The sequence below is a fragment of the Trichechus manatus genome, unplaced genomic scaffold, assembly GCF_000243295.1.
Source record: "Trichechus manatus latirostris isolate Lorelei unplaced genomic scaffold, TriManLat1.0 scaffold00050, whole genome shotgun sequence".
Classification (NCBI taxonomy): Eukaryota; Metazoa; Chordata; class Mammalia; order Sirenia; family Trichechidae; genus Trichechus; species Trichechus manatus.
In genome coordinates this window covers 4,679,113-4,705,405 of record NW_004443986.1, presented here as the reverse complement: position 1 = coordinate 4,705,405, position 26,293 = coordinate 4,679,113, and positions in this window count along the sequence as shown.

Below are 26,293 nucleotides of genomic sequence, written 5' to 3'. Positions count from 1 at the left end.
TAATTAATGATATTAAGATACTTATAGAAATAATTGTCAATGATAACTTGGAATTATTTTTTAAAAACAGAATTTAAAAGCACTGCTATACTAGGTTTAAGTAACATACTTCAGGTGAGACAGACAGAATTTAGGGGCCCTCAGCAATCCAGTAAATGATGAACTTTTGTTTGTGTGTCTTGTCAAGGGGATTCATACAGGTTCAAGATGACCTGGAGAAAATACCAACTTCCCTTTCCTCTGATTCCATATTTGCAAAGTTACAGTCCATTATTAATCCTACATCTCACCCGCAGCAATACCAGGAGGGTGGGGGCCTGAATAAGTGTCACTGGCAATCCAATCACTGGACAAGGATATCCCTAACACAAAATTTTAACCTGTGCACAGTGAAAAGAGACAGAAGTTAAACATGAGTATCTGCATAATTTTTATGGTTATGCTTCTCACTGTAATTTACAAAAAATAAAAGTGGCTGTATGAATTGTACATGTGTTCCTTAGGAGTCTGGCTAGCATGAGGCTGTAATGGAGACACAGACCAACTTATACTTTACTGACCAAACTAAGTTTCAGGTGCCACATGGCTAGAATAGTGTGGACAGAGTAAGAGATGCTGTCACCTTGTCAAGTCATTCTGAGCCACCAGACATTCTTTTCCAGACACAGATCTATGCTGGTGGTTTCCAAAACTTTGTTTAGTCACAGAACCCAATATAAAACTTTTCGATATGTAAAACAGAAAAATCAAAACTCCCCTAGTTGAAACAAGGGTGGTACAACTTTCCTGATCATCTCTCTCTAATTTCTCCTCCTTCCACTAGGCAGACCTTGAAGGAGCTCTATGAGATAGTTTAGAAGTCTGTATCTCAGCAATTCTCAAACTATAGCATGCATCAGAACGACCAGGAGGGTTTATTAAAACCCAGATGTCTGGGATCCACCAGTGTCTGCTTCAGAAAGCCTGGGACAAAGCCTGATAATTTGTATTTCTAGCAAGTTCCCAGGTGATGCCCATGCTGCTGGTTCAGGAACCACATTTTGAGAAATCAGTGCCCCATCATATCTCTTCAACATATTTGTTTAGTATAACTGAAACAATGCCCACTTGCAGTTTACTCCTTTTCAATTAACTTGAAAGGCTTAAATATTTTTTATTGCAATGTCATTTTTAAAATTCTAGATATTAAGTAATTGGATTTGAAGATTTTTTTTTCAACCAAGCAGTTTTTAAATCCTATTGATTTAGCTTCATTAATTTAGCATACCCTCACCAGCACACCAGAAGATTCTGATAGAGTGCTATACCAAAGTCAAACCAAACTCACTGCTATCGAGTAGATTCCGACTCACAGCTGCCCTGTAGGGCAGGGTAGAACTGTCCCATAGGGTTCCCAAGGCCGTAAATCTTTACAGAAGCAGACGGCCACATCTTTCTCCTGCAGAGTGGCTGGTGGGTTTGAACCACAGAACTTTTGGTTAGCAGCTGAGCGCTTTAACTACTGCACCACTAGCACTCCTTGATAGAGTGCTACAGCAATAAATATTTCTAAAAGTTCTTTAGGTTCTGTTTGCTTACAGAACAATAAATGTTACCTGTTTGGAAATAATCTCCACATGTTCCCTCTTGTTTAAACTGCATGAATTCTTAACATACGCGGCACACATCCTGCAATCTATGACTGAATGGAGGCTTTTCCCTCCTCAGGGAGAATGGAAGGATGTTATTTTCGGGAAAAGTGAGGCTACCTTTACCATTTTTTTTCCAACTCACAAAATACTGCAATGAAGTATTGCTCAACTCAGACTGAAACAATTTTCCCATCTGTCAAAATATTTTAAATAGTATCAAGCTAGTATTACTTTGTCAAAACATTTCATCAGAGACTATCTAAATTTAAACAAGCAGTTCCTCAAACTATGCAAGTAAGGTGAGTAAACTGTCAATGACACAATATATTTTTTGGAAAAACTGCAAGGTCCCATTAAAGAGACCTTGAAGAAAATGGGCGTTTAAACCAAGGTTAACTGTACAATGGGAGAAGGGAAATGAATACTGCATAAAAGGCTAAATATTTCATTGTCCTTGACGTGGTATACTTCAATCCTTCCCTAACACCATAAAACAAGCCCAGCATTACAAATAATGTTGGCCAAAGTGTCAGTAAAGTTACAATTCTGCTGTGAAATATGTATAATGTAAATTGATGTAGAGACCTCAACAAATACAAGCAGGAGTTTGGGTTCTGGAATTAGGCAGAATTGAAGCTAATACTTGCCCTCACCAGCCATGTGATGTTGAACAGGTTTCCTGGTGTTTCTGGACCTCAGTTTCTACGTCTGCAGATGCAGGTAAAGCCTGTTTTAAACTGGACCTGAAGTGACAGCACTAAGATGTCACTGTTGCTGTTGCTGTTGCCCAGTGTGGGCAGAGTAGAACTGTTCCATAAGCTGTGACCTTTCAGAAACACACCACCAAGGTCTGTCTTCTGAGCCACCTCTGGGTGGGTTTGAACCACCAAGCTTTCAGCTAGTAGTCAAGCACTTGACCATTTGCACCACCAGAAAGACATTGGATGGACTTTACTTTCCTGCCTTCATGTTCTTTCATAAAAAAACTCATATTAATTCCCAAAACTTGATTTTAAAATAAGAGAAGCCATGAATAAGAGAGAAAATAATGGCTAGACCTTTCATATTTACAATATATCAACAATATAGATAACGTTTATCCTGACTTTATCTTTTCTCCACTTCTTTTTGCTATAAACCTGGCACATGAAAAGGATTAACAGAACATTCTCTTCAGGTCGGACATACCTAACATTTTTCCCGAAAGTAGTGTATCTCCAATCATCTATAAACTCGTTGCGATTGAGTCGATTCTGACTCACAGCAACCTTATAGGACAGAGTAGAACTGCCCCACAGGGTTTCCAAGAGCGGCTGGTGGAATCAAACTGCCGGCCTTTTGGCTAGCAGCCGAGCTCTTAACCACTAGCCACCAGGGCTCCTCAATCATCTATAGAGGATAGCAAATTTTTACACGTTTAAAAAATTTTAAATCCATTATCAAGTACTAGATGCAGGTCAAATATCACTTTAGGAGGAAGTATGGTGTATTTACAGGAGAAGATGATAAGGCTGTGAACTCTTCAAAAACCAAAAACCAAACTCAGTGCCAGTGAGTCGATTCCTACAGATTCCTACAGCGACCCTACAGAACAGAATATAACTGCCCCACAGGGTTTCTAAGGCTGTAAATCTTTACGGAGGCAAACTGCCAATTCTTTCTCCTGCAGAGCCGCTGGTGGTTTTGAACCGCCCTTTTGGTTAGCAGCCAAGTGCTTTCACCACTGTGCCACCAGGCTCTTCAAAGTTTAAGTAATTACGGCTCAGAGTTCAAGTTTAACTTTTTCCTCACAGGAAGAGTTTTCCTTTCTTATACATGGTCTAGCAAACCTACACGATTGACATTTTTCCTCTTTAATGTTCAAAAATATTCTACGTAAATTTAGTTTTGCATATTTTACACTTAATTAACCTAATTCAACTAGATTGCTAGATCCAAGATAACTGATCATTAACTGAATGAAGAAGTTACTAGTAGCCAATATCAGCTAATGACACTGTTAAAATGTTCAAGCTAGTTGGAAATTTATACATAAACTAAGACAAAGTACTTAAAATTTTATTAAGTTGAAGATGTGTTTATGCATATAGAAAAAAATTTTAAATTACTCTACAGAATCACAGGATAATTTTTAACAAAGAATCTAACTTATTTGTAACATTTTCATATACACATATATTTGCAGATCTCAGAAATATTTCTACTTTTTGCATGAATTCAGCTTTTTTATTTACCTAGAAAGTATATCTGTTCAGATGGAGAATCATAGGTGTACATGCATAGCTTTCTTTTCCCACACTGATCTTTTGCTCCTAGTTGTTAATGTATATTGTTTATATATGTGTGATAACTGTTTTCAAAATATCACTATGCTTTGATCATTATGATTTTACAATGTTGCAAACTACTTTTAGAATCTGAAGATGCCCACTTAACTTTAGAAAATGACAGGGTAAAAAGAAGGACTTGGTAAGAAATGAAGCATTTTTTAAATGGCCCTAGACAGTTACCAGTATTTTCACTAAAATGAATATTCAAGATGATTCTCATGTCAAGATCTCTTTTTCCTAACAGACATTAAGCAATACTTTCATTCAGGTGTACTCCTTTTGTTCTCTTGGACTGACCAGCATAAAGGTCCATGCAGAGGGAGGCTTCAGTAACTTTCCAAGGACACACAGCTAATAAATGGAGCCAGGATTTGAACCTAGGCCACCTGGCTTCAGAGCAGGTACTCTGGCTTTTCATAAGCGTAGGAAAGAACTATCCTCTCAAAGAGTACACAATCTAGCTATGTAGCCAAGATACAAGCACATGACAAATTAAATAAGAGAGAAGTAACAATTCAAACTAATAAATAGAGGACATGTCACAATGTGAACTGTGCAGTGAGGACAAGGGAAGTCTCTGCTGGCTCAGCAGACCAAAGCGAGGCCTGAAGTGGATATGGAGAAGGGGTGGATTTGGGTAAGTGGGAGGTGTTTCACATGTCCAGAAGAGCAGAAGCTAAAATAAGGAGGATAAGCAAACAATCTGGTTGGAGTGAAGGATTTAGATTCAGAAATATTGTTGAAGCTAGGAAAACAGTTCTAAAGATTGTGGAAGTCTTGAATTAATGTCTCAGGAGTTAAGATGTGATCCTGCCAGCATGTGTATCCATTCAAGAACTGTGACCAGGGAGTGCCTTGATCAAAACGTGCTGGAGAAAAGTACGTAAGAGTAGCGTAAGAGAAGTACATGGGGAGAGACCAAAACTACATGCGGAAGGCTTCAGAATCTACTGGTCAATTCCTAAGTATCCACATATTACCCAATGTTAGTTAAACTTATCTGTCATCTTTTGTTTCTCACAAATGCACCGGTTTTCCTATTCAACAACTGTTTATTGAGCACCTGCTATGTGTCAGGCACTAGATCTCTGCACATTGGTTGGGGGGCTATGACTGCTGCTCTTCTGACACGCATAGTCAAAGTGGAGAAGGAAGAAAATAGATAATATGTAAGTAAAAACAAACATACACATACACAGATAAAATTAGAATTATGAAAAGTGGAGTTATAAAGGCAAAATACAGAGTCCAGTGAAAGAGATTTACCAGGAGAGAAAGGGACTACATAGATGGAGCTGCTCATGGAAGGCTCGTGAAGGCTGAGCATGTGAGAAAAATTGACATTTGATTTCTTATCATAACAAGAAATATCATTCAGAAATGTAGGCTCTTCCACTTTTTACCCTATTTCCAATAAAATTGAGGACTAGGGCATCCTGTTTCATTAAGTCCAATTTACTTGTGGGAGAGTGAGGAGGAGGGAGGGGGGCATACATTAATTTCCAGAAGAGCGTGCTTGATTCTGATAGATCTTGTATTCAGACTTCCACTCTTCCACCCTGTTTGAGAAATTATTTTAGAGAAATCCCAAAACTTATTCTTAGATAAGTAAAATCCTTCCTTGCATTATCTCTATTGAAATCGGTGTATGTACCTCAGTTATTAAATATTAATTTAACATAAACAGAATGTGACATATTCTATGAGCTCATGGTAGATGACCTAAGTTCTAGGATCCAATGATCCATATCTCCTTTTATTTTTTTTGTCACAGAGAAGCTACTTCTCTTTGCTTAAAATCACAAGCTCTGGAGTGAGGTGACCTAAGCTTAAAACCTGGTTCTATCATTAATAGCTCTTGCTGTTGTTGCTGTGTGTCATGAAGTCATTTCTGACTCCCATCGACCCATATGACAGTGTAGAACTGCCTCACAGCGTTTCCTAAGCTAAAATCTTTACCAGAGCAGATTGCCAGGTCTTTTCTCCCGCAGAGCAGCCGCTGGGTTTGAACCACCAACCTTTCAGTTAGCAGCCAAGTGCTTAACCACTGCGTAACCAAGGCTCCTTTTTACTAGCTCTAGACTTTTGAAATAGTAATTTACAATCATCATTCCTCAAATTTCCCGTCCATAAAATCTAGGTAATTTCTAGCTCATAAGTTGGTTATGAGTATTAAATGATAGCATGTGTAAAGCACTTAGCACAGTGATTGTAGATTATAAATGCTGACTTTAACTCTTACATAATTCCACAACAGTAGCATCTAACACATGAAGGAAGTGAGGCTTGGAGACTCAGATCACATTGCTAATGATGGGCAGAGCCCAGATCAACCAGACTCTATAAAACTCCGTATTAGTCAGAGTTTAAGCTGCTGTAACGAAGAATCCAAATAATACAGTGGTTTAAACAACAGAGAAGTTTATTTCTCTCTTGTGTAACATTCCAGGTTGGCAGGGTCTTCATCAACCAAGGTTCTTTGCACCTTGCTGCCTGACATCTCCGAGAGCACTTCTACCAACATATGGTTGAAGCTGGATCAAAACTGTTTGTTTGATGTTCCAGCCACCAGGAAGGAGAAAGAGCACGGAGAGTAACAAATGAATGTCTTAAAGCCCAGATCCAGAAGTGACACACATTCTATTCATATGAACTTAGTCATATGGATACACCTACCTCAAATGGGGACTGGGAACTGTAGTGTCTAGCCGGTGGGCCATGTGCTCAGCTATGACTCTATTTCTATAGAATATGGGGATTTTGGTAGCCAACTATCTGCCATGGATTCCAACACTATGCTTTTCACCATAAAGACTCATTCACCATAAAGGTCTCATTCTACAACTACTCTTTTGCAACCTCTGAAAATTTAACAGTTTATTTTGCTAGTTAGTTGATGAAGTTACATTGGAGAAGGCAAACTCATGAATTTACCACACTCTTTAGTAACTATATTAACTTGCGCCCTTTCTATGAAAAACTGTACATCTCTTAATGGCTTCTTTACGCTACTGCATCCAGTGAAATCATATGCCTTTTGTAAAGGCTGTGAAAAGACCAACTGACACAATAATGCTTAATATTACAGATGTGGGAAATTCGGAGCTGAAAGAATAAGTTACTTAACTGACGTCTTAACTACTATTGGCAATTAGAGATAGAACCCAGAAAACAGAAAAACATAGAACTAATATTTGTTAAACATCTACCACTATTTTAAGAGCCTTAAGTCATTCAAACAAGTAATTACTGAGCACTCACTGTGCCCTTAACACTGTACTAGAGACTAGAAACTGTCTATACCTTCTAGAAGGTTAGTTTCTAGCTTTACATAAATCACTTCATTTACCTTCACTACCACCTTACTTACAGAGCCTGCTAACCGAAAGGTTGACAGTTCAAACCTACCAGCTGCTCCTCGGGAGAAAGATGTGGCAGTCTGCTTCCGTAAAGATTACAGTCTTAGAAACCCTATGAGGCAGTTCTACTTTGTCCTATAGGGTGGCTATGAGTCGGAACTGACTCGATGGCAGCGGATTTAGTTTCCTTTTTTTTTTTTTTTTAACCACCTTACAGAATAGACATTATAAATGAGAAAATGGAAACTCAGAAAGGTAAAGTCACTTTGCAAATGTCACTCAGTCAATGATAGAGGGTATGTTAAAACCCAGGTCGGCTTAGCTCCAACCCCTTTCCATGATACCCTGTCCCCCTAGCTCCAATGACACCACGCTTATTAACAACACCTTAACCAAACATCCCATAGAGCCCTGGCGGCACAGTGGTTAAGAGCTTGGCTGCTAATCAAAAGGTCGGTAGTTTGAATCCACCATCTGCTCCTTGGAAACCCTATGGAGCAGTTCTATCCTGTCCTATAGGATTGCTATGAGTCAGAATTGACTGGACAGCAACAGGTTGGAGGCTTGGTGGCACAGTGGTTAAGAGCTATGGCCGCTAACCAAAAGGCTAGCAGTTCAAATCCACCAGCGACATCTTGGAAACCCTATGGGGCAGTTCTACTCTGTTCTATAGGGTCCCTATAGAGTCGGAATCAACTAGATGGCAACAGGTTTATTTTTTGTTTTGTTTTTTAACCAAGGAAGAGTATATTGCTCACTTAATGTCATAGTCTGGATTTTTTCTCATTTTCTGACTGAAATGATGCACAAAAACTACATAAGCCAAGTGAGTCCCTGTAGGAAATATTATAGAACTGTGCACATGGGTGTACATCACAAGTGGCAATTAAGTGCATAAAATCCAGGAGTGCAAATAAACAAGCAGACTGGGGAGTACTATTAATCACATATACTTTTTCAACTTAACTGCTGTTCAACTTGGGCTCTTAAACTCAGGCTCCACTTAGGAAATCACCAACTGATGGTGAGACCTTTGTTCTTAATACTTGATTATTTTAGATTTCAAACAACTAGACATATGACTTCAAAAGCAGTAGAATCACCAAGCACTGAAATGAATTAATTACTTCATGAAATACATATGCCAAAGATAACTAATTTAGAAGGTTTATACAATATCAATTTTCTTAAATATTGAATTCTGTGATGGTTAAGCAGGAATAGCAAAGCAGAGGTATGTTAAGACTTTATCATCTGAGAACATCAAATTAACAACATACACCTTTTTACATCAGATCATTCATTCACCTTCATTATTAAACATGAGTGGAGAAATGGGAGGAGAAGAGGCTTAACCTGAGGGCATATTTATTTTGATCTCTGGGCCTCTGTAGTATGAGTTACAAACAAAGATATTACAACGATATATTCTGTACACGTTTATTGTTGAATACCTTTATATATGTAAATTCATATATTCAAATGTAGCAGGAGTCAAAGTTTTGGTCTCCATTTCTACATTTAAATGTTTGGATAGTAATATGAAAGAAAGTATTAAGCTATTTACTATCCCAGTGGGATATTAAATGAAAGCTAAATAAGTCTGTTATTTATTAACTGTTTTGAGCTCTTATTTATTAATTGTTGTTGTTGTTAGATACCGTTGAGTCGGTTCCAACTCACAGCGACCCAACAGACAGAATAGAACTGCCCCATAGGGTTTCCAAGGATCGGCTGGTGGATTTGAACTGCCGACCTTTTGGTTAGCAGCCAAGTTCTTAACCATTACGCCACCAGGGCTCCATTTATTAGCTAGAACTCAGAATTTCAGGATTTTCAACTGCTGTTTCATACCATTAATAAAATGATTATGGTTCTTCTAAAAGTAATTTTTGTCAATTATTTATATGAAATTATTTTTGTCTTGCAAAATACATAGGAAATTTCTTTTCTAGCAAGCATAGACAAGATAAGGTCCTGCTTGCTTTTAATATAACCTGTCTACTTGGAATAGTTTATGTTGTATATAATTCAAGAAATGTAGACTTTATATTTATTAGGATATTTACTTAAGAAAACATAAACTAAGACATTTACAAACTCAATTTGTTTTTGCCATATGCCTTAATTTTATTTTGATAAAAATAACCTCTGTATATAATATATTGATTTATATCTGCTTTTTTTCCACTTAATATAAAGAGAATATTTTCTAGGTTATTAAACATTTTTTTAGGGGCTCACACAACTTCTAAAATGTCCTTTAATTCATTGTGTTTATTAAGGTACGTCAAAGAAAATCTGGTGTGTATAGGAGCAAGCAAGCTTTTGACTAGGAGTTGAACCAATTAAAATCAGATCTTACCCTTGACATTCCTAGGAAAAGTCAGTATATCCAGAAAGGCAGCTCTCAGAGGAGAAAGACCTAAATTTTATGGTGGTGATATCTTGGGTTCCTGGAAAAGTTACTTAACGTCTCTTGGGGCCTCAAATGTCTCATGAGTAAAAGTCAAGATTATAAGGAGTATCTTACTTGTCAAGAGAGTCTCTTCAGGAGCCATCAAAATCTAACACCTAAGGCTTTAAAATATGCTGCTCATTGGAATCAAAAAGGGGAGGAGTGTTTTATAAGAAGAAGGTGAACTGGGCCCCTTGTCTCTGTACAGCTTAGAGTCTCCACTGCAGAGCCCCCAGTGACTGATTCTGGGGATTTTCCTTTAGTGCCAGGCCAACTGTATTTGTCAACCAACAAGAGCTTGTTCCTGCCATCTCAAGCTAGCAACAACCCATTATTTTGATAGTGTCAAGCCATGCATTTTATTCAGTGACAACCCTTCTTTCTCTAAACTCTCAAGATGAACAAGAACTTTTTTTTTATCACTGTAAAAAATCAAATTATGTCACCTCAATTCAAGGAAATGATCTGCAATGGCAGCCAGACCAAAAACACCATTTGTATGCAAAGAGAGTTAAACTACTGGAAAAGTACCCTCACCAATAGAGTGTGGTATCATTAAACACAGAACTAAATTTGAAACAGAAGGAGTAGAAAAAAATATATATCTTGAAATGTGATAGGGTCCATTACGTTCCTTGATGAGATTACTTACCTCTCCAATGCATTACCCAAAGGCACTTACAAAACTGAGGGAATATATTACCTTGGAATTATCAGAACTTTTCTAAGTAGGTCAAATTTTGAAGCAAAAAAGCTTCAAATTTTATGCAGTGTTACCAAAAAAAAAAAAAAAAACAAAAAAAATCTTAGGAGCTGTACAGCCAAGGTGCTAATCACTTTTTAAAATAAATTAAGAAAAAAAAAGTTTTATTCTTGCATAAACATTAAATGTAGCACGTTAAAATGCAGAGTCACATACCTCAGGCTGTTCTTTCACTGTCATCTTAATTCAGTTTTTAATAATAAACTGAATTTAATTATATAAATATTTTTATTCATTTGGAAACACTAGAAAAATCAGTTTCCAAAAAAATTTAAAAACTAACTCAACATTTTTAATCAAATAGATGCAATTCTACGCATAAATATAGGTGCCTGGTACCTACTGGGTTTTCATTCATGGAGTTATTGCAAAACCACAAAATTCTGGTATAGCAATTTAATAAAATTTCAGTTTTCTTATAGGTAAATCTGTATTAACAGGTTTATTTTTGTTTAACTTTTCACATGGAGATATTTAAAACAACTAAGAGCTGTATCATATGTCTAAGTGTGTCAAATAAAAATTGACCAAAGAACATAGTCAACCACCAGAAATTCAAGTACAAGTTGTATAAAAGAGAGTTAATCACTCTAAAACTAAAAATACCTTTTGAAAATAATTTCAAGTAAGAAAAAAAACGTAAAAATTTAGGTCTTCAGTTTCTAATATTATAGTTATAAGGGTTAGTTAAATATTGACCACAAAAAAAGTATTTGTGAAAGTAAATAATAGTAATGTATCCCTGTTTAACTTACATCTGCCATGGTACCTGAACAGTCCACCATTAAGCACTACTTTAGGTTCAGGCAATGAAGCCCCCAGTGAAGATGCCATCTGGGAGTGAATACATTAGACAGTAATAGCTTATTGTGAATTACTGTGAATAATACAGACTTAGCACATTAGCATTAGTAACTAGCAGGACTCTGAGAAAAGGAAACTTAAAACTGTAACATTTAAATACAATATAAGGGAGGAAAGAGTAGAGTGAAATCCCTCAGGAGTGGACAATGACAGGTGGGAAGGAGGTTCCTGAACGTGAAAAGGAGAGAGGCTCAAAAGGCAAAGAAAAAAAAATTTTTTTTTCTGACGTGAATGTTATTTTACACTGTATTTAGACCAACTTCTTATTTTGAAGATGAGGAAATTTAGGACCAAAGAAATCAAGAAAAAGGAAAATAGCAGCCCTGAAAACAAACTTTGTTGAGGTCACAGTTTTGCCTAGCATTGATCCCACTTCTGGTTCTTTTGATAATTAAACTCCTTTGAGTCAGGACTGAAAAGCTGTTCCAACTCTTACACAACTACAAACCAAACCACATCATATTGACTGCCACAAGTATCCACCCTACTTTTGAATGTTAATCCACTACATTAATGCATATTGTAAAAACAGAAAAACAGAGGATGCATATGGAAGAGAAATAAATTCATAAGGGACTTCAGAAATAAGGAAAAAGCAATAAAAAAGCTCACAATGTTTTTTGTTTGTTTTTTTAATTCTGACATTACCTATGGGCATTCCCCAAACTTTATATCCCTTTTGTGTCTCTTTTCCTCCTTCATGTGGCTTCAACTCGCACCCCACACTGAAGACCCTCAAATCTCTGTCTGTAGTTGTACCATCTCAACAATGGCTACATCCCTGTCTTGGATTCTCTAGAGAAGGGAAACTCTTAGATGTCCTGTTGCCGTGTTTCCAACTTCTTGGAAGAAGGCACAGCATACAAAATCAATCTCATTCTGCATGCGCCTTGTCAGCTCCCTCCTTCTGTGCTTCTGTTAATAAAACCTCCATCCAACCACTGTGTTTAAAACATTGTCACCTTCATCTTTGATTCTTCATCCATGGATGCAGAAGGTCACAATGGATGGCTGCTCCTTTCTAATGATGTCACGTATTCCCCTTGGTTTCCATCCCACTCCCCCACCCTCAGTGTAAGGTCTCACAGCCACATATCTGCATTTCTCAGAGTCAACAAGCTTGTTTCATTTTTTCTACCCCTCCACTTGCCAATCCATCCTACACATACAGACATTTTAAAACAATTTATACCTTGTTTAGGGATATATACATATGTAGTAATTTTAACAAAAGTAAGGAAAAAATCAACACAAATTTCAGAATTGTGTTTACCCTTAGTGTGGGGTAGGGAGGCTCACACAGAAGGTTTCATTGATAATGGTTAAATCCAATTTCCCAAGCTGGTTAGGAGTACCTAGGAGTTTACTTTATTACTCACACGCACACACATATACTATATATATACGTATATATATATATATATATACATACAAAGAGAGATATATATCTATGTAGATGTATACAGATATATATGTGTAATTCTAGATGTATGAACTTTATATCTATTTTATTAAAAAAATGAAAATAACAATATTTTTTAAGTTCCTAACAGGATTAAATAAGGTCCATGGGTGGTACAAATGGCATGCTGGGCTACTAACCAAAAGGTTGGTGGTTCAAACCCACCCAATGGCACCATGGAAGAAAAGCCTGGCAATCTGCTTCTGTAAAGATTACAATCATGAAAACCATATGGAGAACAGTTCTACTCTGAAGAACTTGAGGTCATCATGAATCAGAATTGACTCGACAGCAACAGCTTTTTTGGAACAGATTTAAAAGAAAAAAAACCACAAATCTGTAATTTTTTTAAAAAATTAAATACTGAAACTTCCCTAAACTGTGCTTTAGCATAGGATCTAACTCTATGTAAAGGTCCCTGCTCTGATGTAAGCGGTCTAATGTCCATTGGGTGGAGCACTGCTTTTTGTTTCTAATAGTAGATGTAATCTGTTGACAATTCTGCAGAGGTGGATCATTAAAAAGAGCCCTGGTGGCCCAGTGGTTAAGCACTTGGCTGCTAACTAATAGGTCAGTGGTTTGAACCCACCAAGGGTGGCTTGAACCTACCAGGGAGAAAAGACCTAGCAATTTGCTCCCGTAAAGATTTCAGCCTAGGAAACCCTGTGGGGCAGTTCTACTCTGTCCTGTGGAGTCACTATGAGTCAGAATTAACTTCACAGCAACAGATTTTAGATCATACAAATGCACCGTTACTTTTCTTTATTCACCTCTTTCTACCAAGAAGTCTCAATCTGAAAACCAAATTCAAAGATCACTTAACCCACATATTAAGAGATCCTCCACTTTCCTGCAGAAAATCTCTAGTGAAGAGCCATGACTGCCAAAGCCTCATGCTGGGCACTGAGCAAGTCTGCACGACAGTCTATGTCAGGGTTTCTCAATGTCAGTACTAGTGACATGTGGGGCCACATGAATACTAGTTGTGGAGGCTGTCCCGAGTATTGTAGGATATTTAGCAGCATTCCTGGCCACTATCCACTAGCTACCAGTAGCACTACTCCCTAGCTGTGGCAATCAAAAATGTCTCCAGATATTGCCAAATGTCCCTTGGGGAATAAAACTGCACCCCATTGAGAACCATCAGTCTATGTGTATGGTACCTCCTAGAAGTGCCCTCAGCAACAATACCCAGCAGCCTTGATATTCAGAATACGAAGTGCCGAGATCAAACAGTTTATACTTTACCAAAAAACACAAACCCATTGCCATCAAGTCAATTCCAACTCATAGTGACTGTACAGGATAGAACAGAACTGCCCCACAGGGTTTCCAAGGAGTGGCTGATGGATTCGAACTGCTGACCTTTTGGTTAGCAGCCGAACTCTTAACCACTACGCCACCAGGGTTTCTGGTTTATACTTTAGGAGATATAAATTCAGGTCAGCATAATTAGGTTTATTATTTGTTTTTTGAATATCATATGGTTACATGAAAATAAAATAAGAAAATGTATAAATATACTGCCATTTGGGAAAATAACATGAATTTTACATAGCCTTCATGTATGTATTCAATTAGTCAAGAGTAAAATTGATTAATCAATATGTCAAACTGCAATAATATTCTAAAGAAATTAAATTTTCCACCTATTTATTTTGTGTCCATGAGTTCCATGTTACCAAATCCCATGATGGTTTTGATCACTTATTAGCTGTTTAATTAGCATTGGACATGGATATAACCTCTCCTTCCTTCTGGATATGCTAGCTTCTTGTGTCTTCCTTAAAGAGTACAACTTTCTGGTTTTCCCTTTTCTCTGGCCACTATTTACCAACTTCCTATACTGACTGCTTCCCCTCTGCCCATATTCTAAATGTTGGTATTTCCCAAGGTTGAGTATTGGGCCTCAGCTTTTCTCACTTTATACCCTCTCCCTAGGTGATCACATCCATTTCTATGGCTTCACGTGCCATCAACAAGCCATCAACTGTCTACATGACATCTTCCCTCGAACATTTTAAAAGCATTTCAACTGAGATGTTCAAGTGTGCCTCTCTTCCAGTTTGCCCATCTTCATATGTGTCATCTCCCTAGACCCAGGTGCTTCCAGAGCATTACTCTTGATACTGCCTCAGGTCCAATTCTTTAACAAGTCCTATTGATTATATGGAGCCCTGGCAGTGCAGTGGTTAAGAGACTGGCTGCTAACCAAAAAGTCAGCAGTTCGAATCCACCAGCCACTCCTTGGAAACCCTACGGGGCAGTTCTACTCTGTTCCATAGGGTCACTATGCGTCGGAGTTAACTCAACGGCATTAAGTTTGGTGTTTTGGTTTTTACTGATTATATAATTACATTTTCCAGCTCTGTCCACGGCCTTCATTCCCACTGCTATTACCTCGTCCAAGCTACATCATTTCTAGGCTACTACAATAGTTTTCTAACTTGTTTCCATGTGTCTACTCTTGCTCTTCACACAACCATTCTCCATGCTGCAACTAATTTAAAAATATTATTCAGATCATGCAATTCCCTTGTAAACCTTTCAATCACTTCTGACTGCACATCCAAGAGTATGCAGCCTCCCTAACGTGATGTACAAGACCCTGCACAATCTGGACACTGCCGACTCCTCCAAGCAACTTTTCTCCATGTTTACATATTCCGGCCACACTGGCCTTTACTCTCTTTATCAAAGAGGCCAAACTCTCTCCCACTTTGGCACCTGCTGTTTCCTATGACTAGAAGAATCTTCTCTGTTACTCAGTCTCAGTTTAAAGTTAACTTTCTTTGAGTCAGAACTGACTCAACAGCAATGGGTTTTCTTTGAGAGACGTCCCCCGAACCCACCCTGGTGGAACAGTTGTTAAGAGCTCAGGCTGCTAACCAAAAGGCTGGCAGTTCAAATCCACCAGCCAATCCTTGGAAACCCTATGAGACAGTTCTACTCTGTCCTACAGGGTTGCTATGAGTTGGAATTGACTCAACGGCAGCAGGTATACTATATAAGGGAGTCATGGTGGTGCAGTGGTTAAAAGCTTGGCTGCTAACCAAAAGGTCAGCAGTTCACATCCACCAGCCACTCCCTGGAAACCCTTTGGAGCAGTCCTCTGCAGGAGAAAAGACCTGGCGATCTGCTCCTGTAAAGATTATAGCCTAGGAAACCCTATGGGGCAGTTCTACTCTATCCTGTAGGGTCGGTAGAAATTGGAATCAACTCAATGGCACACAACAACTACAACAACATACTACATAATTAAGAAAACAGCCCTACGAGCTCGGTCTCATTTTACAGGTGAAGAAACAAGGCTCAGGCAAGTTAGTTAGATATCCAAAATCAGAGAATAACAGGATTTGAACCTAGGCTGAATCATCCCAGAATTTCAGCTCTTATCTACACACACACACTGCCTCTCCCAGTGTAGGTGTTCCAGAACACATTTTATGAACTACGGCTTCACTCATTTCACACAACTTTGTTTCACCCACTACTCTGTGAGCTTTCTGGGGCAGGAGCTGTGTTTATCTCTTTTATCTCCAGCCCCAAACCAACAAAACCACACCAGTTGCCATTCAGTCGATTCAGACTCACAGCGACCTCATGTTGCAGAGTAAACCTGCATTCCATACGGTTTTCAAGGCTGTGACTTTTGGAAGCAGATCACCAGGTCTTTCTTCCAAGGTGCCTCTGGATGGGCTCAACCCTTAAATCTTTTGATTAGTAGTAATCAAGTGCTTAACCATTTGTGCCACCCAGTGACTCGAATCTGCAGCCCAGAAGATAGTAAAATCATGTGATTAAATGATCAAATAAAAAAATGAAGAGAAAATTCATCTCAAGGAAGAACAATGCTTTACTTATTCAAGACTTTTGATAATACATTTGATCTCACAACACTGATAAAAGTTGAAGATTAACAAAACAGGAGGTTTGGAAGCATCCAGGGGCACTGTTACTGAAGTTCTCCACATGACCAAGCCCACAGGGAAGTCACTGCATTAGAGATGGGAGACACATCTTGACCAACTTAAGGGCACTTTTGAGTCTGTCCGAAACCACAGACGGTGAGACAAAAATTTCTAACCCTGAATCCTACTTTATGAGGTGTGAATGATACGTTCTTATGAGATAAAGGTATTAGAGAAAAAAAGAAAACAGAAGTGATGAAACAGCTCTGGAAAATGGCGTACAGTTGCCAGTACTAAAGAGCCTCTCTGCTCTCTCAAAGGTTGAAGAATCCAAGGATACTTTATAAAGTCTCTGCCCACCTCACTCCCTCCCGCACCAGGCAGCTCCAACTCCCTTTATCCCCTCCTTTCTCTGCAAAAAGAGAGAGTGATTTCAAATCTCTTTCAATGTTTTATAGGTAAAGCTTGGCTGATACTATCAAGATGACAAAAATACCATAGTCAGTGAAGGAAAGATAAAGTAAAGATGAAAGATTACAGATTGTATCAGATTGCCTGATAAAAGACAAGTCGATCACTTCATATCTGATGTTCTTATTTTTAGTTCTAAATTCCAGACAGTGTCCCTTTCAATGAAGGAAAAAACTGTAAGAGCACCAATGCTCCACTGGAGGGAAAAAAAATTCTCCAAAGTTGTGAAATTAACCTCTCTCTTCATTCACACATTCGGTTCTATTTTTGCAGTTGTACCAGTAATCTAAGGGAGAAAACACTGAAAGTCAATTCCAGGTTTCTAAAATGTCTGACTGTGCATGTCCCAGTTCTCTTCAGCACCTCCCAGAAGATTCAGCCAATTTTTATTTCTGCAGCGCATGAGTGTTTATCATTTGTTTTACAACAGCACTGCATGTTCTCGGAAATTAACTTAGATGAATTTCACAACCGTCTACAAAAACTCAAGAGAGACAAATGGCCTTAAAAACAAAATCCACCACTGAGGCATGGTTAATTTACTAAGAGAACATTTCTTATTTTACTCTCTCAGCTCAATATTTATTTCATTACAGTGGTAGCTGCACCTCCACCCCACCAGCCTCTGCATTTCTCAAAATTTATGACAAATTCCCAGCTTATAATTAGACATTATAAAAATTCACTATGGGAAATACCTTGCCAGATAAAAGCCTGTTTCATTCAGCTTGCTTTAAAGGAATACTGATGACTTTCACCTTCCAGAAGGCTAAGATCAAGATAATGGATGTATTTTTACAGCAAATGTTTGGATAAGCTAAGTACTTACATACAATTGCTCTAAGAAGTGGGTAAATCAGGCAGAACTCTCCGCACCCCCTCCCCCCAAAAAATCTCTGCTTTGTCTCCTATTAGCTGGGGAATCAAAGGTAAGTTGCTTAACCTCTCTGCGCCTCAGTTTCCTTATCTATAAGATGAAGATATTAACAGTAAGCATAGCATAGGGTTTATGGGAGGATGAAATGAGAAAGACATCCAGCATGGTGCCAAGCATATGTCGTTGTTGTTAGCTTCTACAGAGTCGGGCCGCAACTTACGGAGACCACACGCACAATGGGATAGAACCATTGTGATCCATAGGCTTTTCAGTGGCTTACTGAAGTAGATCACCAGGTCTTTCTTCCTAGTCTGTCTTAGTCTGAAAATGCCATTGAAACCTATTCAGCACCATAGCAACACGCAAGCTTCCACTGACACACAAGTAGTGACCGCACTTGAAGCGCACAGGCCAGGAATCGAACATGGGTCTCCCACATGGAAGGTGACAATTTTACCACTGAACCACCACTTCCTCCATTTACTACAACAGAGTATGAGCTCCGAAAACGGCATCCATTACTATTATTATTAATAATGTGAAGGAAAATGGTGTAGGGTAAGTCCTCACCTCCCCATTTGTTGCCCTCCTCAGAATTTCATCTTCATTACTAATGAAAGGAAATACATGGACAACTTGCAGCCATGGAAGAAGTCAGAGGCAGGCCTGGAAACCTTCGTTTCTGTGAGGAAAGGACAAGAGCTAGGACCTGAGGCAGCCTCACAGGGCCCAGCAGGGTTACCTAAACCCAACTAGAGCACATCTCCTCATGGCCCATGACAATGGTTCTCCCCTCAGATTTGTTACACCTGATCTGTGAGCTTACACCAATCTCTACTCTCTCATCATCAAAGTGAGAGGATGGACAAGAAATCTCTGGCCCTATTTATTTTCCAAGAATTAAGTCAGAGCTGGTGGGGAACGGTAAGAGTAGGGAGTTTTCAGGGGCCCAGGAGAAAACAAGAAGTCTCAATGGAGATCTTTCCTGGTCTCACATCACCAAATAACCAGGAGAAAAACAATGGTTTATGCAGAAGACAATCAGTACACTCAGACACAAGGTTTGGCTTGCATGTGAACAAATCTCATCCCTACCATTACTCTAATAATTTCAGCAAACAGCTGTGGAGCTAACACACAGTGAGCACTCTCTGTGTTCCTGGAAATTTGCTAAGTGCTTTGCATGTGCTATCTCACTGTCCTTCATCCTCAGAAGATTGGTACTATTATCATCTTCACTTTGCAGGTGAGGAAAATGAGGCATAGAAAGGTTAAGGAACTTTCTCAAGGACACTGAATTGCAATGGAATAAAAATGTGACCACAAGCAGTCTGGCTCCAGAGTCTATGATCTTAACTACTACTCCCACTCCCACTCTCACCAGTAAAACAACCATTGGAAACTTGGTCTTTCTATGACTCATAATTTAATTTTCTGTACTAATATTTCTCTAAAACTTACATTACTGAGCAGGTATGAGCCTTTAGGAAATTCTAGGTCTCTTTCATCTAATGTTCAACATGGTCACATTACAAAATATTCCAATTCAATTCCACAATTAGGAGGAGCTTTGCATGGGGAGGTGTGGACTAAACATCATGGGACGTGAGTTGATAGCTGTTGAAGCTGTGTGATAGGCGCATGGGGAGTCCTTACACTGTTCACTCTACTTTTGTTAGTGTTTGAAATGTCCCAAAATACAAAGTTAAAAGCAATAAAAATTTCAACCACAAAGCAGATAACTGAAGATCTTAAGCCTTTTCAGGATCTAGAGGGACATTTAGGTTCAGTAACTGATACCTCTGCTGACAATTCCAAAGTCTGAATTTCAAGAATTTACAGTACATGAACTTATGAAAATTTATACTAATTCAAGAATCTTCCCCCAAAAATATTCAGTCTTGTCCATTAGGAGCCATAAGGACATTCTCTTCTCACTCTAATTTTTGTTGTTGTTGCTGCTACTGCTGCTGATTAGAAAACTTTTTGCTTCCCTCCTTCTAACAGGTTTATCTTTCCACAGTCCACAGATTATTACTACAGACTATTTGCATAGTCAGACTTAAAAACATCCACCCCAACGTCCTTTTCATGGTTCTCTTTAAAGATAAGAGAGAGAAACTTACCCGTACTGCTGTGCATTCCTGCTCTGACAAAGGGTGCTGTGGTTTAGAAAACTAGCCCAGTCCTTCTGAACTTTTCTGTATCCGTTATAATATTAAAGAGCAGCAAGGAAGGGAAGTGGTTAGTCAACTTGCTAATTTTATCAGTCCCTCCCACTGGTTAAATAGTACCTGATGCTACAGACGCAAAATCAGTTTTCCAGCTCACTTCCCCACTACAGCACTACTTTATAAAAACAGCATACTTTGGGGGCAAAGACAATGACTATATCTGGGTTGTAGACATGAGACAGTTAATGAATGAACATTTTATTCCTATTAATAAGAAGCCTGATAGACTGCAGAAACCAGCAATTCAACAAAATGAGGAGGAGGAAAGAGAATGTCAACTCCATACTGTAAGCAACCTCAGTGAGCTGGATGGGAAAGGGAGTGATTTTTTTAAAATGAAATCAGAGGACGTGTGGGAAGTGGCTGGTGTTTCATTTGTTGATAAATTATTCTACCCTGGAACAAAGCCAGTTTACCGGATATAGAAACTTCCACAACTTGGGGCCCTGGCTTGGAAGGTTCTCTTCCTCTGGAAGTTAGCAATTAAAACACAGGACAACGTAGCAGATATGTGCCTCTGGATGAGGGAAAAATTAAACGTCCTCAGAAGAAGGCTGTGAACTGTTAAAACTGTAACGAAGGAGAAGAAATTACAGAGACTGTGACTTAATTAAACTAAATGCATTGATACTTCTCACCACCCAAAAAATATTGCAACACACAAAATATGGGCAACACAGAAGCTTACATTGTGCAATTTTCTGAGTGATTTAAATGGTGGCGTTAGAATTAAATCCCTGAATACTCACTTTAAAGTGTATCTCCCACCACATCTAAGGATTATGGCATTGACAAAGAGAATATCTTGAAGACCAAATCATCGCTAAAGGTCTATGAGACTTTGGCCTTTGATGGCTATCATATATTCATATATGGTGATGTGTCCAAAGAAACTAAATTTAGGAGGCTGAGACAGGTTAGGAAACAGGTAATTCATTACTCTCGTCCCTCCTAAGTATTCCTGCCACTCAGTATTACGCATATAATAAAAATAAGGAAAGAAAAAACTTGGAAGAGTTATTGCATTTATTTCCCACTTCTGTGTGTGTGTGTTTCCTAATTAGTTCTAATCTAAGAGAATGTACTACATTGAAGTGAAATACTACAATTTCCCTTGAAGAAGAACAACTGCACTGTTCTAAGCCCCCAAGCTTATATCCTGATATTGGTCAGAGTTTAAGGTGAGAACAAATACCTAAAATCAACACTTGACAACAATGACCAAGTTGTTTTAGTCCCTCTCACTTAGATATGTAGCTGCTGTATCTTCAGAAAAGTAAGAATAAAAGAGTTTTCTAAAGAAGAAAGAAGGGATGGAAAAATGAAAAAGGGAGAGAACTGCCCCCACTCTTCTCTTCTCTGCAGTCCTTCACAGCCTCTCCAAGCCTCTAGGTTCAGTGGTGACTCCTCAGCCTCTTCCAGAAACCCTCCTCCCTCATTCAAACACACCAATTTACCCCTTTCAGAAATCCTATATTTCATCCTTCTCTCAATCTAGCCATAAATTATTTCTACTTTATGTCTTTCTAGAAGACTGTACTCCTCTTTAGGAGTAATATACGCCCTCGATATTCACTGAGATCATTAAGCTTCTCAAACACAAAGCCCCCTTTTTAAAGCAAGTATTTTGTGATGTTTCTTTTACTAACCTAAAATGAAACTCACAGATTATATAACCAACCTCCATACCGTATATTTTAAGAAATCAGTATAGTGCTCTCACGTATGAGTATTTACACTTTATTTTTATTTTTTAAATAGTATTTTATTGTGTTCTTAGTGAAAGTTTACACAGCAAATTAGGTTCCCGTTTGACAATTACTACACAAATTGTTCAGCGACATTTGTTACATTTTTCACAATGTGTCAACATTCTCTTTGTGTTCTGGTTGTTCCATTTCTAGTACTCTAGTTTCCCTGTCCCCTAATCGTCTCATCTTTGCTTTAATTATTGACCTTTTGGTCTCATATGGATGGCTTTTTAATGGAGCACTATACTCACAGATGTTGTTGTTGTTGTTGTAAGCCATAGAGTCAATTCCAATTCATAGCAACTCTACAGGACAAGGTAGAATTGCCCCCATAGGGTTTTCGAGGCTGTAATCTTTATGCGAGCAGATCACCAGGTCTTTCTCCTGCACAGCATGCTGGTGGGTTTGAACTGCCGACCTTCTGGTTAGCAGGTGATCACTTTAACCAATGCATCATCAGGGCTCCTTTGTCATTGCCATTGAGTCAATTACAACTCATAGTGACCTTACAGGACAGAGTAGAACTGCCCCATATGATTTCCAAGGCTGCAATCTTTTTATTTTTTTAATTGTGCTTTAGATGAAGGTTTACAGAGCAAATTAGTTTCTCATTAAACAATTAATACACGTTTTGTGACTGGTTCCCAACCCCACTACGTACAAACACTCTCCCCTTCTCAGCCTCTGGTTCCCCATTTCCATTCGTCGAGGTTTCCTGTCCCTTCCTGCCTTCTCCTTCTTGCCTCTGGGCTGGTGTGTCAATTTAGTCTCATATACATGGTTGAGTTATGTGTATCACTGTTTGCTTTATGGCCCTGTCTAATCTTCGGCTGAAGGGTGAGTCTCATGAGTGAACCTCAGTACTGAGTTAAAAGGGTGTCCGAGGGTGAGTACTTACACTTTAAAAAAGCCCTCCGATGCTTGCACTACAACCAATGAGTACGTCTGGATTGAAGAGAATAAGAAAACAGTATAGGTAAGTGAAAGACTGAAGATTTGGTAGACATGAGAATAAAACCTAGCATTAGAGTAAGAAAACAGACTTAAAGGCATATAATAAAATAAAAAATGATGTTCACAGAAGTCCAGATAATCTATCAAAGCAAACTATAGACTGTTGAACTAAAGGAAACAGGCAGAGTAACATTTTCTCATAGGAGAAACCTTTTAAAGGAGCCTCAAGTTTCTTCTGTATTGGATGAAGAAACTCCAGTGCATACTGATAAAGCTGTGTTGTCTTGGTTATTCAAATACCATGAGCCACATTATTGTCAGTGGACATAGTTTTCAATCTAGTGAACAGTTCATAGTAAAGCTTCTAATAAAAGGACTAGAAGGCAGGAGAAGACAGGAAAGCTGGTGATAGGGAACCCAAGGTTGAGAAGGGACAGTACTGACATGTCGTGGGGTTGTTAACCATCGTCATAGGGAAATATGTATACTAACTGTTTAATGAGAAACTATTTGTTCTGCAAACCTTCATCTAAGGTAGAAAAAAAAATTATCTATGTGAGATCTAGTTGACAATAGCAACTCAAGTGTTTTGATGGGAAGCCTAGGGGCAGTGGGTTGGAGATAATGATGATGGAATAATTTGGAAAAGGATAGTGAGAATAGCAGCACAACTGGAAGAATGTAATCGAAGTCACTAAATTGTACATGTAGATATTTTTGAAATGGTGTACCTTTGGCTATGTGTTGATGTGTCATGGGGTTGTTAACCAAAGTCATAAAACAATATGTGTACTGTTTAATGAGAAACTATTTGTTCTGTAAACTTTCATCTAAAGTATAATTTAAAAAAATTAAAAAAAAAAAAACAAACAACAGTCTCACCTCAAACTATATGGTAGTTGCAATCCTAGAAAATTCAGTATTCATTAACATTGTATAAAAACACCTAGTTTCTGTCTGTGTGATGGAATTAGTTTCTAGGCTCAGATAATTATGAACAGGTGATTCACCTACATGACTGTCCAACAGGGTATTTTTGGAGGACACAATAAAAATTCTTCCAGGTGCAGGACGGTCCTTCACATTTCAGCACCACTAGGACCCCTGAGGAGCCATGGTGGTGCAGTGGTTAAGAGCTCAGCTGCTAACCAAAAGGTCGGCAGTTCAAATCCACCAGCTGCTCCTTAGAAATTCTCTGAGGATATTCCCCCCAGCCATGTGGGCCACAGCTGCTGTGAACTGCAGAAGCGGCCCCAGAAAAGTAGCCTACTTATTGTTTAAGTTACATTTATTTAGTTACTAGTGCATTAGGACTATTTCTATACTTGATGTTAAATTTTATTTTTTCTGTGAACTGTACTTATTTGCTATGTGTTTTGCCAAGCTGGTGTCATTCTTGTTACAATCTTCTTAGTTTATTATTATTAAGAAAGTTAATCTTTGCTAATATTCATTAGAAATATTTTTCTAACTTGTTTTCTGATTTTAATAATTGTTATGTTTTTGTGTATATAAAATGTAATATTTACACACATTAAAAAAAAAAGAAGAAGAAAAATCCTATGAGGCAGTTCTACTCTGTCCTATAGGGTCGCTATCAGTTGGAATTGACTTGAAGGCAATGGATAGCACCCCTGATCTTGGCCCACTAAATGCCAGTAGCACCCTCCAAGTATTATGACATTCTAAAAAAATTCCCACAAATTTCCCAACCACCCCTTAGAGGCCAGTACTTCCTCACTGAAAACCACTAACCTAGACAAAAGTTGCAAATTTAGCTGGATTCCGCAGTCAGGCAGGAAACACTGAGGAGTGAAGGACACTAGCTGAGAACTGGGATGACGGCAGAACATACACCTCAACTAAGGCAGGAAGCTGCCACCTAGATCCAGCCAACTGTGGTCAAGCAGGATTGTGAACCCCACCATTGCCACAGTTCCCATCTTTCAAGATAAAGTAGACAACTGAATTTGTATGTGAAGTACTGTTTTAAAGATTGGCGAACACTTTTTGGGCTAAACAAAATACATCTGCAAGTTGACATGATTTCTGTCCTAGATGATACTTGTTCAATAAAAAATGTTTATGCATTGTGTGAAAATGAGGCAATGTTTAAAATTATTTTGGTAAAAAATATTCAATGTTAAAAATATGGTATCAGTGTAACAAGCAGGTTATAAACCACTTTGATCTCATTTTGTAAAAACAATTATATATGAATTATGTGTAAAAAACAGGAATTCTCTATTGATTTCTTTCATTTTTCTTTGTATTTTTCAGTATTTTCTATTCTTTCTAACATCAACACATAAGGTTTTACAGAAAAAAAAATAATAAAAGACAACTAACTTTTAGTATAAAAAAAAGTTAGAGGACAGTAGCTATGAAAAGGTCTGTGAACCCACTCAGAAAGGATCACAATTAAAATGGCCAAACAAATGAAATCCCTCTCAAATACCAAGTTCTACTCCACTTCAAGCACTGGTTAAAGACCAGATGTGAAAAATAGGCTGAATAGAAATCTGAAGAGTGATATGCTCAAGTAATAAGCACAGATCTATGTTCCAGATATATTAGTCATTGTTTTATCTCCTTTATTAGATGGCCAGAACCCATAACGGCCGGAACTGACTCTATTAAAGAGCATGAAGTAGAAAGCACGCAAATAACTATACATAGATTTTAAAAAGGCATGGGCTTTAAAAAGACATAAAAAATAAATTTGCCTATGAGCTAATAATAATAATAAAGTTAACCTTTCAAATGAGGGTGTTTTAGTAATTTAATTACCTTTTTCCTATTTATAAAATTAATTTTAGAAGCTTAGTCATGTTTGAATTCAATAAAATTACTTTATTAATTTCCTCTAAGGCTTAAAAAATACTTCATAAAACCTCTTTTCTTATAAACTGGTCTTCTCCTCCAACCTGCATAAGACTTAGACCACATTTAACTCCCATAAAAACTTATTTTTCCTCAAATTAGAAATATTTAATTAGAAATGTTTTAGGCACCAATTATTTTTTCCCGGAAAAATGGCACTCTAGGCAGAAGCACCACGCCATCCCTCCACAGCAAAGACCCGAAAAACTAAGCCGAACAGAGAATACGACAATCCTGAAACCCTAAAACATCAAATGAAGAGATAAAGAACTCAGCCAAGACCCAATGGAGTGAGAAAACTGACAGAGAATGGAGAGCGAGGAGAGATTCATGCAGAGGTCCCCT